The following is a 16,773-nucleotide window of genomic DNA, read 5'->3' as shown; positions in this document are numbered from 1 at the left end:
TCAGAGTGAACACAGTAAAGCTAGAGAACTGGGCATTACCAGCTCAGGCAGAATGATTTCCGTTTAAAAAAAATATATATATATATATATATTTTTTTTTTTATACATATAAACTAGATTCATTTAAGAAAGTGAATTTCTGGTCAATCTGTAACAGAAAATGTTAGTTTTATCTCACTGGAATGAAAAAAAAAGGAAAAAAAAAAAGGATTTCAGTTAAGTGCTTAATTCAGTCCAAAGCAAAGTTTCTGTTTCATTTTGCTGTGTAATCCTTTTTAAAATATTTGGCTAAATTTAAAACATAAATTATTTAAGCTCTTCTATTTTTATATTTTCAAACATTTTTAATCTTTTTTTTTTTTTTTGACCTATCAAAGCTGTTCATATTCTAATCATTATGATACTCTAAAGTACAGTTTTCTGGAAATAAACCATTGATGATAACTTTGTCTGAGTCTGTCCTTAGCCATTTTCCCTCCTTCCTTGTCCCTTGGTGGATCCATAAAATAGATGATCTTGGAGATTAACATGATTGTGTTCAAACTGGATGCCCCACTAAACAGGGACATTGCTTGGAGCTTTGGTAAGAAATGCCTTTTGCTTATGTCTGTATAAGAAAGGGAAACAAACTATAACAGAATGGTTGTGTTAGTTTTATATTTATATTTCTGTAAGATTAAAAAAGAAAAACAAACAAACAGGAAACACAAGAGATTTAACCTACTGTCAAACGAGCCTGCTTTCTCATCTAACGCTGTTTACTGTTATTATTACAGTTTTTGTTATTATGACTAAGATTAAATTTTGGATGAACTTGGCTAGATGCACAAGATTTTCATACAAAACTCAGGCATAGAAAAACTTTCTTAAGAATAAAAGAGACTTTTCTCTTAGAACTATTTATAATATGGACACAATGTTACTCCCTTTTTGCTCAACTGTTTTTTCTTCCTTTAAAAAAATTTTTATTTATTTTTTTAATGATCCAAAATTTGCCCTTGTCATCCACAGCACAAACAACAGCATTTTAAGATGTTTTACTGGAGTGACTCTGGGCTCACAAAGTCATTTTTCACGGTTTTTATCAGACCACATACTAATAGCATATGCATACTCACTACCAGCTTGTCTGGGACAAATGATAATTTTGACACTCTCTAATGCATCACTTTCACTGTGTTTAAAGATTTATTATCCTCAAAATGTTCATGGGCACTGTAGGGGAACCAGCTCCTACTGCCTTTTTGTAATTTTCTGAAATCTCTTCTTTAATCAGCATTTCTGTTCTTCAGCAGTTAGATGGATTCTCAAAGTTAAATATAAAGTAGTATCAACCAGATATATCTGGACTTTTTGCTTTATGTTTTTGCTGAATTTCTTTTTAGTCTTGAGTTCATATCTCACCTTCAAAATCCATGAGGATCCAAATATTGTTCATATAGGCTGGCACCTGTGACCCAAATATAAGATTTTTTTTTGGAGTAATGAGATACTAACTTCAGGTGGCCAAGATGTTGCTATCAGCCATTTGAGCAGTTCATATATAGCCTCAGCACATTTTATAGTGCTCAAACTAAACTACTTGCTACTTAAAAGAAATTATTAGTCTTAGTAAGTCCCATGTCAATGAAATTTAATAATTGTTCTCCCACATTTTTGTAAAATACATTAGTAGAAATGCAATGTTAATTTTCCTTTTTTTTTTATGTTTTGGTTAAAATATACTTTTTTGGAGATAATGTTCAAGTCTGGATCAAACCTCTGAAACTGCTAGGTTGGTTTCTTTTTCCACATTACAAAACTCTTCAGTGCTTTTGGAAAAACAGCTGTCTGTTGTGGTTGCTATTTGAGAAGTGCAGTCAGAGGGGACAGAGAGGAGTGTACAGAAACCAGGGGCTATGTCTACTGAGCACAATGTGATGCCCTACTTCAGCTCTTCAACTCCAGAAACATGCATCCAAAACATGGTGTTTTTACCATCTAGCTTTCTTCTTTAAAAGCAGTTTAGTTACCAGTGCTTAGTTACTGAGCACTGAATAATGCTGTGATGACCTACAGTGAAAGACCAGAAAACCTCAGTCCAGTCTGACCAAGTGCTAGCGTATGACTCATAGGGAAATCTATATGGAGGGCTCTTGTCTTGAGAGCTCATTAAAAATATTTGGTTTGTGAATACAGAAACTTTGTCTGATTACTGAGAAGTTCATGAGAGTTTTTTCCACTCTCATAAATTGTTAGAATTGTATTTGAGGTCCCTGAATGACCCATGCTTTTGCTTTTGTTGTTGTTGTTCTTCTTCTTCAGTTTATGAACACTTAATAACTTTTAGAACCCCAAATTTTAACTTTTTACTAGCCTGAAATGGACAATCAATATCTCTTCATCAAAGTCAGGTTTCATTAGTTAAAAAGAGTGTTGGACAGTGAAAATACAGGTCTTGGTCTGAAATTTGTTCTCAAACAAAATGTCAAGAGTAGTTAACATCAGAAATCTGTCATCAAGTTTTCAAGCACCAAAATTTTAAAAATGAATCCTCCAGTTCTAGTAAGAGGTAAAAAAAAAAAATTGAAATCTGGCATAAGTCAGTGGAATAAAGTATGAAAGTAGTTACATACATGTGCAATGATTTCAGAGCTCAGGCCCTGAAATGCAGCAGGCCAAAACATTTCAAGAATTACTCCACGTCTGCAAGACAAGTTTTCTTAATCCACTAATTGTCTCTTCTGGTACTCGGTACTTCTCAAATGGAAGCAGAAATAAAAAGAAAATAACTTTCTGCATATACAAAGAATGAAAAATTCTGGGGTGGCATTTTTACTACCAGCCCAGAAACTTTTGGGACATCTTACACATTCTTCACAAGTCAATGCAAAATAATAACAAAGAATTGGCAAGGTCTATATCTGTAATTGAAAACTGAAGTTCTTCCACATTTAAATTTCTTTAGCCATTTTGTGGTTACCTCCACCACATTAAACCATCTCAAAATTTCATGTATTAAACCTTTCTCTTTTACCTTCTGGTCTTAAAATATAACAAATACAAGGCTCAGATCCTTTTATAATTTATAAAATAAAGATAATAATAATGGTGTTATGGTTTGTTGTTTTTTTCCTTTTGAGTTAAATTCTTCCTTACTTTCTAGGTAGATGTTTTTTAAAAATGTAAACATCACTAACAAAAGCAGGTTTCAAATAACAAAGTAAATATTAAGAAGAATTAGAAGAAAAGTCAATCCTGTAAAATAAATAATATCCAAAAACAGAATAAAAATTAATTCTGCAATGGAAAAGAAGAAAACATGGTTCCATTACAGTGATATTTTTCAGAATGAATCTCTCTGCTCATGTGTGCATTCATACACATATATTGTTTCTATTTTTTTTTTCTTTCACATATTCAATATTTCTAATTAAAGAAGCATTGGTCAAACCCACAGAAATGTTTTTTTACACTAATTAAACTCCATTAAAATGGTGTGTCATCTTTCTTTTCTCTTTTCCTATCTTTAAATCACTGATATGGTCATAATTCAAGAATATCTGTAGAAGGGAAGCATGAGCTTCAGTATTTGTCTGATGCAATACAAATGGAGAATTGTGTATGCTGTGATAGGCAAATGCTGTCCAGGTTAGATACTGCATTTGGCCTATAAGAATCTTCTGTATGGCTAGTCTCCTTTTCTCAAGAAGAAATGAGGAAAAGCTGGTCTAGCAATAAAATCCATCTGTTCAGTTAAATGTCTTCTTGTATCAAAAGTATCGATATAATCTTGTATCTTGTTCATCAGTCAACCAAAAGGAGCCTGCTCTTTGCCCAAGAGTTAGTAAGAGATTGTTCTCAGCAAGCATCTTGCTTCCCTTTTTCTGGAGGGAAGCTGCAGCTACACAACTTGTTCTTCCTTTCCTCAGCTCCGCAATTTCTTACTTGGCAAAAGATGTAGTTCTCTGCTAAATACAGAGGTTGTTACTGGAATAGCAGGGTAAATCCAGGCCATGAAGGGCCTTCAGAAAGGTATCTTCCCCTTCCAGATGTCAAGGTAGGACCATGGAGAATTACTACCACATGATTGTAACTGGTATAGTGATTACTGTTATAGAGGTATTTTTTTTAGTATCCTCCAAAGAAACCTAGAAAATTATATACCTGAAAAACTATGCTGCAGAAATTCAACAGAGTTCATAGCTATATGATCATTCTTCATCTCTGTTCCTTTCATTGACCAAGCACAATAATGAAGATGACCAAAAGAAAGAAGTCAGATAGAGGCAGCCCTGAAAAACAGATGACTTTGTAGTGGAATTTCAGTGACATCTCTAAGTTGGTCTTTTCTTGGAATGTGAAGATGGATCAGATGACTCTTAGAGTTTCTTCCTTATTTCTTATTGTATATCCTGAAATTTGCTTAAATGTCATTTTTTGTTGTTTGTTTTAAATATAGCTGGATTTTTGTATCAGGAACTCCTACATATTTCATCTTAAAATTGTAAAGAGATGTATGTCCCTCATAAAGCTAGTTTATCAAAATTTTGATGTCATTTTTAATTAAAGTTTTAAATTTTTAATCAAGTGATTTTATAAATATATATATTTCTTTAAAGCAACCATTTAATCTATCTGTTCTGGGATTTCAGGTGTTACCACTTTAGATATAATAATCTGATTAGAGAACAATCCCAGTGGTAGACAGAACAAAGAATGTCTTTCATGCTTTAATGCTAATGCATCTGTTACATTAACATATGAAATGTTAACTCTATGCATTAGGTGTAGAGTAATCTTAAGGCTTCCAGAGTTTGCAATGTTTCATTCACTGAAAGGTGGAATGTTCTATATTTTCAAACACACATTTTCAAAACCCTTCCAAGTCAACATAACATAACATTTATTGGAGAACATCGAAAGGTTGCTGTTGGGTACATTAGGAGACACTTTTTAGGTGAACTTCATGACGAAGTAGTTGTTTTCCATTAACTGCAGCAAACGTCACCCTAAAGGACTTCTTTTTGTTCCCAGGTACAATAAAAGACACACACAGAATAGCCTAGTTTGATATAATGCTTAGCATAAATTATGACCTCAATTATCTAATAGAAAAAAAAATAAAAACATGTCAAATATTTAACTGCATATGCCAACACTTAGTATGCAATTATGCTGAAATTAAAATTACATGTGCAATTTCTTGTGCTACACAGCGACAGTTTTGAAAGTTAAGAAAAGCAGTCATAAACAAGAAAAATAAAAACCTTTTTAAGGAAACAACTGAGAATCTGGTCATCTTAAATGATGGCAAAATTTTAGTGAAATGACAGTATCTTCCCTGGAGGTATCCCTCAGTTTCATTGAAAACACTGGAAAATTGTTACTATTTTCAATCTATTTTCATTCTTTGTCTATAGACTGTTTCTATAGAAATGCCTCCAATAGGCGACATCTACTTGCAAATGGATAGGCACAGTGATCAGCAAAGCATCTCAAAATCTTACCTCTGAGAAGCTAAAAGAGTTTGAGTTTTCTTTCCCTACATTAGTGTACTAGCCTCAAATATATTAGACAGAGACAATTAGATATAGAAAAGGTCTCAAAGCCCGTAGGAAAAGAGCAATCAGTTAATGTCTAAGATTTGGAATATTCAGCTTATATTGTTTGGAATATTCAGCTTATACTGAAGCTATGAAGGAGACTGTGAGATCTCTCACTTTTTCCATTACCTTCTCTGCTTTCTAATCCTAGCACAGTCTGCTCCATCTATGACTGCAAATATGCATGGCATGGCCATTACTTTAATGACAGAGGAACAGGAATTTTTTCTTCTTTTCTTCCTTTTAACAAATGAGATAGATCCTTCAGAAATGCCAGTTTTCTAAGTGATTATATGATGTGTGTCTTTTTTGACATATGCATGCTTTTTGTTTCATATTTAAGGTTATGAAAGAAGTGAAAAGAAACAAGCATTAACAGGGGTATCACTGTCACTGGGTATCACTGGCTGATTCTGTATTCCTTTTGAATTTTTGTTGTGACAATCACAGCTGGGATTTAGAAGGTCACATAGATTTGACAGGATCATTTTGATTATAAGATACAAGATATAAGACAGTTCTGCTATGGAAATTTAAAAGACATTCTACACACTGCAGTCTGAGCTGTATGTTATTTAACATGTCAAAGGGCTAAAAGAAGAACATCGTTTGACATCAAAATGTGTGCTTTGCCTGACATTAAAAACGTCCTCCCTGTAAAGATAGAAACTGATTCATAATCAAACTTCAGAGAACTATCTCATGTACTAGACCAGGCCTTCATGGAGTTTAAGCCTCCAAAACAACTAAATGAAGGAAAGAAAACCTATCAATGGAACAAAATGTGCAGAAAATGCTATATATTTGTTAATTCCTTTACATATCAAGTGTTCTCGTACTTGATATTAAGAGCACTTCTGAGAGTCATAAAACAGTTCTGAAAAGTTTAGATTTAGATATGGCATTTATATTCATGTTGCATGAGATATGTATTGAATGTAATGAAATGTTTGACAATCAGCATTCATCAGTACCTGACAGTAAAATTCTTACTATATGAGACTGTAATGTAGCATTATTTCATAGAAGAATGAATACTGACTGCACTGTGTTAGCTAACCAGGAAAAGAAGATCATAACATATTAATGTCAAAAATTGTGATTTTGGAAACTATAAGACTGTAACTATTGCAATTATGAAAGCTACACTGGCAATGAAGAGATAAAACATATTCAGAAAACATTAGCTTGGCATCTATACTATTGTTACTGAGGTAAATTTAGACCCAGTGCAGTTTATACAGAGATTTATTTGCTATTATGTGTATCGTTAATGACCACTGACTTATTCATTTTTTATTTATTGTCTTTAAATAGCCAACAAGGTTTTCAGTTTTCTATGCAACACAGAAGAAAAAGAGGTATTACCACCGCCTAACCCTAAGGACAATGCTGTGGTTATAGCCAGAATGAGACAGGTTCCTCCTAAATTGGGATTCTGCTCTGATTTGATATAGAATCATAGAAAAAGCCTTTCCCTCCACACTGAATATATGAAGACTCTGGAAGGCTAAGGTTTTAGTTTAGTTACCTTAAACATTTAACATAATGTATTCATTGTAATTGCATCCTCTGCTTAGGAGCTTGTCTTGATATTAGTGCTGTCTAAACGAAAGCAATATTAAGTACATATAGGCATGCGCAGAAGATAGAAGTTAAATCAGGCAATCCCAGGAAGAAGTGAAGCACAAAGCAATGGATTGCCACACAACAGTGTCATACAGATTGTCATAAAGCAATGGATACAATTCAGATTGTCATGATATTGTGGTAGCAGGTATAGGAGGGAGGAAGGCTTCTCTTGTTCAAACTGTGTACATGCATTTTATCAGTTTGGAGAGCTACCCCCCACTTTTTGATGACAAATAGTTCTGAATCAAAGTTCATTAATATAAAATCTAGAGGAAATTTTTCACTAATCAGTAGCTACAGATGGCCCAAAACAGTCTATAGTCTAGCTCTAATAATTCACAAGTTTTGCAGATTTGCTATTCAAAGCTGACTTGATGCAACAGAGCTCTGCATGCTTAGACCTGGTGCTGTCCCTTGCAGCCATGGAAGACACTGTTCCCAAAAGGAAGACTGATGAGTGACTGAGGGAGTCTTAGAATCACTCCAGCCAAGAAAGAATTAGTGTCAAGTTTTAAAACATTGTAAAACCAAATAATTATTTTTCTGACCCTTTAAAATTTCTTAGCTGACATTACTCATGTGTAGGGATTTGAAAGAAAGCAATACCTTTCATCAAACAGAAATTGCAGAATTTTAAATGGACACACTGTGGTGACTAAAATTAGAATTTGGCAAGTATCACCATATTTGTTTTTCCTAAATCTAGCTATATTTACATCTATTTTCAGCAGCTAGAGACAGCAGACTTAACCATTTATGTTAGGCTAAAAAATATCAATGCATATGCAGCCTTCTGAAGATTTTCTATATTCTGACTGTTTACAATATAGTTAGTTTTGGTCAATCACAGGGATGATTTTTATTTAATTGCTATATATACAGCAGTAAGATTTTTTTCCATGTCAGGACTCTCTCCACTCCTTTTTTAGTGGAAAGTTTCACTGCCTTCTACCAGTTCACCACCCTTATCTTATTTGTCGAGGATCCTACCATGCATCCTATTCATACTGAATTTTACTACACATTCGAGAACCCTACAGTCAGGGTGGAGGGACACCTAATTTAGGTGAAGACCACTGTGTGGACCTCCTTAGAAGTGGCTACATATCCCTCAATTTATTTTAGCTTCCATTTATCTTACAGACAACAGAAGTTAGCTCCTTTACAAGTATTGGATGACATCAGTGTCACATACCCGTTGTATTCGTGATGTGATGACTACTTATGTATTAGTCTGATTCAGTGATCTTTGTTCCACATCCACAAAACTGCCCAACCCCTACTTGGAAAGCAAATGCCAGTGAGTTTGATGTTTGTGCCCATTACTGAACAAGGACTGGTGCTGCTCTTCTGCTCTCCCTGTCTTATAAGCAGTCTGAATCTGGCCCTCTGCCACTTGAGTGTAGGGACTGAAAAGGACAAGGGCAGATGTCTTTTTCTAATTCATCTTTTAAAAAAACACTAAACTTTTCGAGAAAAATCTCTCTAGTGTTTGGCAGCCTGTATGGAAAATCAAAAGCCACTTTTCACAGTGATTACTGGTATGAAGAAAAGAACAGTATTTTAATACATAGAAATCAAACTCTCTTCATCTTTAAATAAAAGACATTTAAAAGTGGGCAATGAATTTGACCCACTGTGGCCCACAGTATGTAATGGAACACACCTACACTCTTCTTTTGTTTATTTCAGGCTATAGTACAAGACATTTCTGCAAGAGAAAATTGTTCAGTAATCTCAAGGACTAAGCTAAATGGATTTTTTCAAACCAAAGTATTAATAGTTCAAATATGTACAATTTAAAAAATTATATTATTATATTAATTCTGAGCAACTATGTTTATTTTGGTTGTCACCTTTTTTCAAGTCTTTCCTTTAACCAATAAAGAATTTGAGAAAGAAAAAATTGATCATTTAAAAAAAATAAATCATACAATAAATCATATATTCTTAGTGGGAGTTCTTAAGTGAGTTGCAATGGTTGCTTTTAATATTTAAAATTACTTACTAAGTATATATATTAATCTAGAATACAAATATTGCACAATTTTAACTCTTGAAAGTTCCTTATGTTAAAAAAAATATAGGAACTGAAAATAGTGAAATGATGAAGTTGTCAACAAAGAAATGATTAGAGTATGGGACGTTAGTGTGGTGGTCTTCTCATTAGTATGGAGATTTGAATATTAGACCATATATGATGAATCAATATACCTCTGAAAGCTTTCTTCTGCACAGTAATTCATCTAAGAGAGAGATCACAGTAAAAATTTCGTTCTATTGACTATATAACATAGCTACATATACATTTAAAAAAAAACTTGAAATATCTGTGCTTATATTTCCCACTGTTCATTTTGTAAATTGTCTTCAACAAATATTTTTAAAGGATATTCCCTTCAATGCTGGAGATTGTCTTGTCTGTATTAGTTCCTATAGAGCTACTCTTTATTACAATAACTATTCTCTGGATCTATACATGTAGAAATATTGTCCTCATTCTATAATGACCAAAAGTGATGCTTTAACTATGATTATGTGAAAAAATATGTATATCTTTAAAATATTTAAATAATAATCTTGATGCGTTTGTTACGCTGTGACTTAATTTTTAAGTGATATTTGCAGTTCCTAATAATATAACTGCAGCTCTAATTATGTATCCTTAATTCTTAGTTAGAAACAAAGACACAGTGTAGCCACTATACTTTAAAAAATATATATTTAAAAAAGCATATGCAAATAACATTTTGGAATGGCAGATGTCCTGGTACGCGCACATATATAAAATAGCAGAATAAGTAAAAATGGGCAGATATTTCCCAGAAAAATAAAAAATAATTGTTAAGGAAAGAGTTAAAATAAAAGTCAGAAATATAACCCACTCTTGGGTTATAGATGAACAATAATAAACTCACTAGCAGTTTGAAAACTTCTTAGCATGGTTGTGCTTGAGTCTCACAGGTAAGATTTTTGTAAAAATACCGTAAATACCAGAGTGTACTGCAGGATTATGAACATCCAGTTAAGCAAACACAACTCATCCTTTCAACACTGGATTCCGTCAGGTAGTATTGTTATCCAGATATGAGACCAGCAGAGCTGAACATATTTCCCTAATTAATATAAGAGTTCTCTGTGTGGCAAGATAGAGAAGTGGGTAAAAACAAGGCATCATCTGGCTGAGGGATAAGACAAATAAAAAGTATCCACTCAAGTGTATGTATCATCCCCTTATCCATGTGAGGCATATATCCAGCAATTACAGCCCTGATGGAAGATTATTCTCTTGAAATCAATGACAGCTCTAAAGCTTTTTAACTGGCTGGTATTTTAAGAGAGAAATATGTTGGAAATATCTGTGTGCACAGACAGACATGCAGACATATAATACAACAGAGCTTCAGAGAAAAATAATGTGAGAAATACAAAAAGTGTAGAGTAGTCATTATCAAAATAATAGCAGGAAGTGAATATTTAGTTACTAAATAATGGAAAATAAAATTGCTCATTATTTGTAAAGGACCTTATAGCTTTCTCAGGTGTTCCCCCCTTCGTGCTTAACCCCAGTTCCTTCATGCTTGTTTCAGCACCCTTGGGGGTACCCAGTGAAATACCCATGAGAGATACTGCATGAGTGTATAAATGCATAAGGACTCTGCCTCACACTTAAGCATTAATAAATGATTAAAAAATCAATAGAAACTTGTTACAAATTGCAACAGGTCTCTTGAGAGAGCTGCCTGCTTGAAACAAATCCGTTGGTCACTTTGTCACCTAGATAGAGTTGCATCTCCTTGTCCATCCCTTTGAAGGTGTCATTGACTACCAGATTTTCTCATTGAATCCTCTTGTTTTCTCCAGAACGCATATATGAACAACAACAAAAATAACATTTTCCAAGTTGCTTACATGAAACAAGTGTCTAAATTCCCCTTCAGAAGAAATTCTTTCAAATTTCCAGTAAAATACCATAAACTGAGGAAAGTAAGAATACACAATGGTTTGAAAAAGGCAACATCCTCCAACTCTCTTTTCAGCCTGCTGCCTTTTTCTTAAACTAAACTTGGTCAATGTTTCTGCTGTGTAGACATCTGTCATTTACTTAGTTGCAGATACATATGAACTACCACAGTCATACTCATTGGCTTAAATTATGGGAGAATCAAATTTTGATTAAAGTCATTAATACCTGGCAATCTAGAGAAGTGATAAGTTCTGAATAAAATATTGATGAGATTTTGGTATTATTTCATGGATTATGCCATTTTACTAAACCAAACATTTTCAATTTTGCTTCATAGAAAAAATCTTTACGTTTAACTCATAGCATGTATTGTATTTCAGGATTTCAGCTCTGAAAGTGTTTTCCCTTTACATGCTTACACTCAGGTATAAATCAGTAAGAAGTAAAACTGACATCCAAATATGAATGTAAAAGTCAGACCATCTGCATGAATTGCCCAAGCATGTACACTCAGCTATAGTATAGAGCCACAAAAATCACCATTTGTCCACAAATCCTTTATTTATAGGAATCTGTTGATACAGAAGGAACATAAGACCAGAGCCCAGATAATCAAACACAAACAAATCTTCCATTATTGCAAGTGACAGACTCATGTTGAACCTTTTACAAATAAATCACTCTAGGTCACTTGCTGTCTCCATTGAAAAATATTTAGTCATCTCACTATTTTAACAGCTTTTTTTTTTTTTTTTAATATCTAAAACCACTTTTTTTGTTTGTTTGTTTGTTTGTTTGTTTGTTTTGTGGCAACACTGTCTGTTAGTTGTCTCTTCTGGATGACGCTTTTCTGTCTCTTTATTGTTGTTTGTGGAATATTTATACAATACAATAATTTTCCCTATTAGTTTTCATTTTATACTTAACGGTTGCTTAAAAAGAGAATTAAGGTATTGTTTGGTAGATGGTAAAAACATCAGCTGAAACTACATCTGTCACTTAAAGTTACATTTCCTTTTCATCTCTGACTGGATAAATTTATCGTACATCCCTTGACCTAAACAATAAACAACTGGAACAAAGGAGTCTTAAATTGGCCAGACTCCGGAAAAAAATATATTGGCATTTTACTGTAATTGATTGTGCTACTGAGATTAGAATTGTAGAATTCAGAATTTAAGCCTTCATTTATCAGACAAAAAGCTAGTGAGATGGAAAGGACCTAAGTAATTACCTCAGCAACTCATCTGTCAAACCTTTCACAATTCTCCAGCTAGGGTTTACTGAATGGAGACTCCAGTGCTCAGCAGAGAGTAATTGCAACATAAAAAAGTGATGCTCATTTTGGTATACCTGCGTTTAACAGGACTGCATTTTTAAGCTGTCATTCCATATTTAGTTTTCTCTTTTACTCTGTATTGTCCTAAAACATTTAGTCAAAGCAGATTTAAGTGCTACATGAGTTAGAAGTCACTCAAAAACCTGTGAGATTATCATCAGCAATCAGTGCTGCAGTATAACAGCATTATATATTGTTTATAAACAGCTTAGCCAATTTCTGACCTACATTTATTTTAAGTAATTTGGAACTCTAACTGGGAAGCAAAATCAAAAGAAACTGGGTTAGAAGATACAGGAGTGTCTTAAAAATAATTCTTCAAAGGAGACTTAAATTTAACTAAGATATTTTTAAAATATTTAATATTTGATTAAAAGGAGTCAGAATTCATGCTAATCCCAAATTTACTTCTGAACTAACAAAACTGCACGATGATGAGATCAGGCTTCCTATAAAACAAAAAATTGGTGACATTCTTTTAAAAAGACTTTTAGGCCTTCTATGCCTCCTACTCCAAAAGAACTAGAAAGAGAAATTCCTGTCAAATGATGAATATTGATCTCTATTTCAGAAAAGGGTGTTTGAGGCATCCACATGGAGAGAGATCATCAGATGCCAGAAGATGGACAGTTGTGGCCGTTCTCATGGTGCTTTGTGACTTCTACTGGAGAGATCCTAGAAGTGGTCTTTTGGATCGGGTAACAAAGCTCCTTCCTCTCTGTGTTTGCTCCACAGGAGGGAACCTAACTCAGGTTTCTGCTCCAGGTATTAAAGTTTCAACAATAGACACTGAAGTTTCTAATGTGTTAATTTCGAAGTCCTTTACCAAATTCAGCTACAGGTACAAAGCTGTATAATGTATAATTATTGGATATTAACATAAAACTATTAAAATTAAAGCAAGTGAACTGATGTGTTGTATTCATCAGCCTTTTGAACTTAGCATCATCTTGAGAACTACTATAAAAAAATATTCTCAGTGACACCCTAATTTATGGCAAGATTAAATGTGAAGTTACCATGCATGAATGCTTTGTCATTGTCCTGAATTAATATTGGGCAGGTCAAAGTATATGCTACTAGCTCCATTCAGATAGTGGTGGCTTTGAAGCTAAAAATTTTTAAACTGACAGCAACTCAGTGATATACTGAAGTAATGCAATGCATTGAAGGGTACAGGTTTGTCCAGAATTGATTTTGCCAATCAACAATTAAAGTGCAGCTCACTGTTTCCAATATTGAACACTCAATATGTTTCATCAGTATGCAGGGCCTCACCAGTTGGCCATTACTTACAATCAAAAAATTTTTCAACTGCAAAAAATAAAACAGATTTTTAATATCTATTGTTATAATGATACCTGAACAATCCAGGACCCTTTGAAATCTTTTCTAATATAAAGCAATGAAAGTGATAGATGTGTAAGGCCCCCAGCAGATGGCCTGAATCTTGACTCAACAGCCTAAGATCAGAAGAGCATTTATGCTCCTGTACTTTCCAATATTTTTATTTTAACACTTCACAGAGGTCAGACTTTGGGGAAACTGATATGTCTCAGACAGATTACCTTTTGAAAATCAGTCTTATCCCTTCCTTCTTTTGCTGATTCCCAAACCATATGCTGACTACTGTCACACATCTCTCCATAATGCAAGCAGTGAAAAGCTATAACCTGAGCCTACTTTTCTGGAGCCAAAAAAGACATAGATTGTATGACCTAACTGTAGACCAAATAAAGTGCTGAAAAGTGAATCCCAGTCAAACTGAAACAAAGCGACAAACTCTGTGGGTTTTCTCCCCTTTCTCTGTAGTGTTACAAAGGTTGTACCATGGAAGGCTTTCTCCGTTAGCCAGCTTGGCAATAGGAATAGCAAAGCATTATTATTACGTGTTTATGATTTGACATAAAATTTTTCAATACTAATACAGAATAGCATACTTGACTTTGCTACTGCATTTCTGGTTGGCAGAGGAAAATTAAAAACATTTTATACTAAATATTTAAGCCATGCATTTAGACAATTAAATATACTTATGTATATTTATAGGTGTGGTAATTCGGTAATTCTTATGACAAGAAATATGAATAGATTGTCCTGAAAAAAAAACACTGAATCCCCACCACTAGAGTCAAAAAAATTACTTTCTTGGCCTTTAAATGACTTTATAACAGGAACTTGAGTTAAAATTTTAATTCAGCTCATAAGTCTATATTTTTAATAGATATATGCTAATTTTGTTTTAATTGTAAAAGCATTGTGCAACATTTACATAAAGCACATCCTTTCATTTTATGATAGCAAAAGTTCCAGAATCTTCATCATGGGTCAAAAATTTATTCTTAAGATTTTTCCTTTAAATATTTTTTTCTAACATTCTGGTTTTCTTTGAATGTAGAATTTTGTCAGGAGTTCTAAAAGAATATTTTTGTCCATTATTTTGTGTTGACAAAATGGGAAGTAAATGATATTAATAACACTGCATCTTATCTATTACAGTAACCAGTGTTTGGGGGATTTTAGGACATGAAAATACTCTGAAAAAGATAATGTGATTTCAGGGGTGGGGAGAATATATCTTTAAAAAAAGAAAAAGAAAAAAAAATATCCAAGTATATGACTGTTAACAATTTCTACATCCAATAATCACATTTAATGCACTATCTTATATTAGGGCTTCAATCCATGGTTTCTGTAAATATAATATTCTAGGGGGAATGGGTATTTGTTTTTGTCATTCTCTTTAACATGCCAGGAGCTTACTCATATTTTGGTAGAATAAATGAGTTATTTGTATGCATGGCAAATGTGTAAAACAGCACACTTAAGTCTTTGTAGGAATTTTGCTGGTCTCTATTACATAAACTGCCTGCATTGGAGTCAGATTTGTGTCCATTGAAGGCAGAACTCTCCTTAGTTGCATGAATATGTATATCAGCCTGGGACCTCTCCTGCCACTGGACACAGACCTCTCCAGAATGCTCCTCAGCACTGTTTCTCTGGTTTGTCTGTCTGCCTGTGCCTGTCTTCACTGCTCTTACTTCAGACTGAGAGCACATCATTTCATTTGCACTGTGCCTTTACTATGAGTTTTATTTGTGTATGTGATGTAAGTTAGCTGAGCTACCTATATCTGTAGCTGAGCTGTAATCTCCTTTGTTAGTAATGATGTAGCAACTCCAGCAGTTTCTCTTCCCAAGAGATTTATTTATTTATTTATTTATTTATTTATTTATTTATTTATTTATTTATCTATTTATTTATTCCCAATGGTGTTATATCATGCCTAGGTTTAGTTAGGTCATAGCTGACGTTTCTCCTAAGGAAGCTCGTCTGCTGTAAGAGTAGAAACCTCTGTATTTTCCATTGCACATTGAGAATTTTCTAACTTTTTTATATCTTTTTTCTTACCAATATTGCTAAGATCCAATCAGATAATCATAATAAACCAAATCTTAATGCAAGCGCATTATTCTCAATGCACCTTGTCCATCAAAACTCAAACGCAGAGATAAAACAAAATGCACAGAGTCATTTTCCATTAGGGAAAAGAAAAGAGAATTTTAGTAAGCTCAAGAATTGACAGTCTTTCTGGCAGCCGTTTCTGGGGAAAAAAAAAAAAAAAGTCATTGAGAAAATCATTTACATACTGCACTTTATATAAAACACTTATATCAAGAGGATTTTCTTTTAAAATTAAAAAGATTAATCCTCAAGGAAATTTAATTCTACTACAGAGAAAACATTTTATTTAGTTCTTAATTTTGAAAATAATGATATAGGTAATTAAGGTAACAATTCCACACAATTTATGTCTAAGTAAAATTAAGATGTTTGCTCTCCAAGCTAATTTTTTTTTGAGAGAGAAACAACACTGAGTGCTTCTTCACACAGAACAACAATGTAATATTAGTTCAATCTAATAGAAGATCTTGACATATGTAGTTTCCAGCATCTAAAAGACCACCAAGAAAATTATTTCCTATATAGGAATGTACCAAATCCAGATGCTGTTGTATTGTTCAGAGCCCTAGCTCAAACATACTGATGGGAGTCACAGCCAGCACATTTTCCAGCACACAGGGTTCACTCTGAGATGTTTCCCAAACATTCAAAACCTGAATACAGTGAAAAGACAAGACCTGAGTATCTTATGTCCATGCCAGCAACTATTACGCATTACACTGCAACAAGCGTGTAGGAAACATACATTCAAGACCTTGCTTCAGATCCAGCTGTGCTCCTCAAAA

Source organism: Anser anser (genome assembly GCF_964211835.1).
Source record: "Anser anser genome assembly, chromosome: 1".
Lineage (NCBI taxonomy): Eukaryota > Metazoa > Chordata > Aves > Anseriformes > Anatidae > Anser > Anser anser.
The sequence above is the reverse complement of the archived record's forward strand: the minus strand, read 5'-3'. Positions refer to the sequence as shown.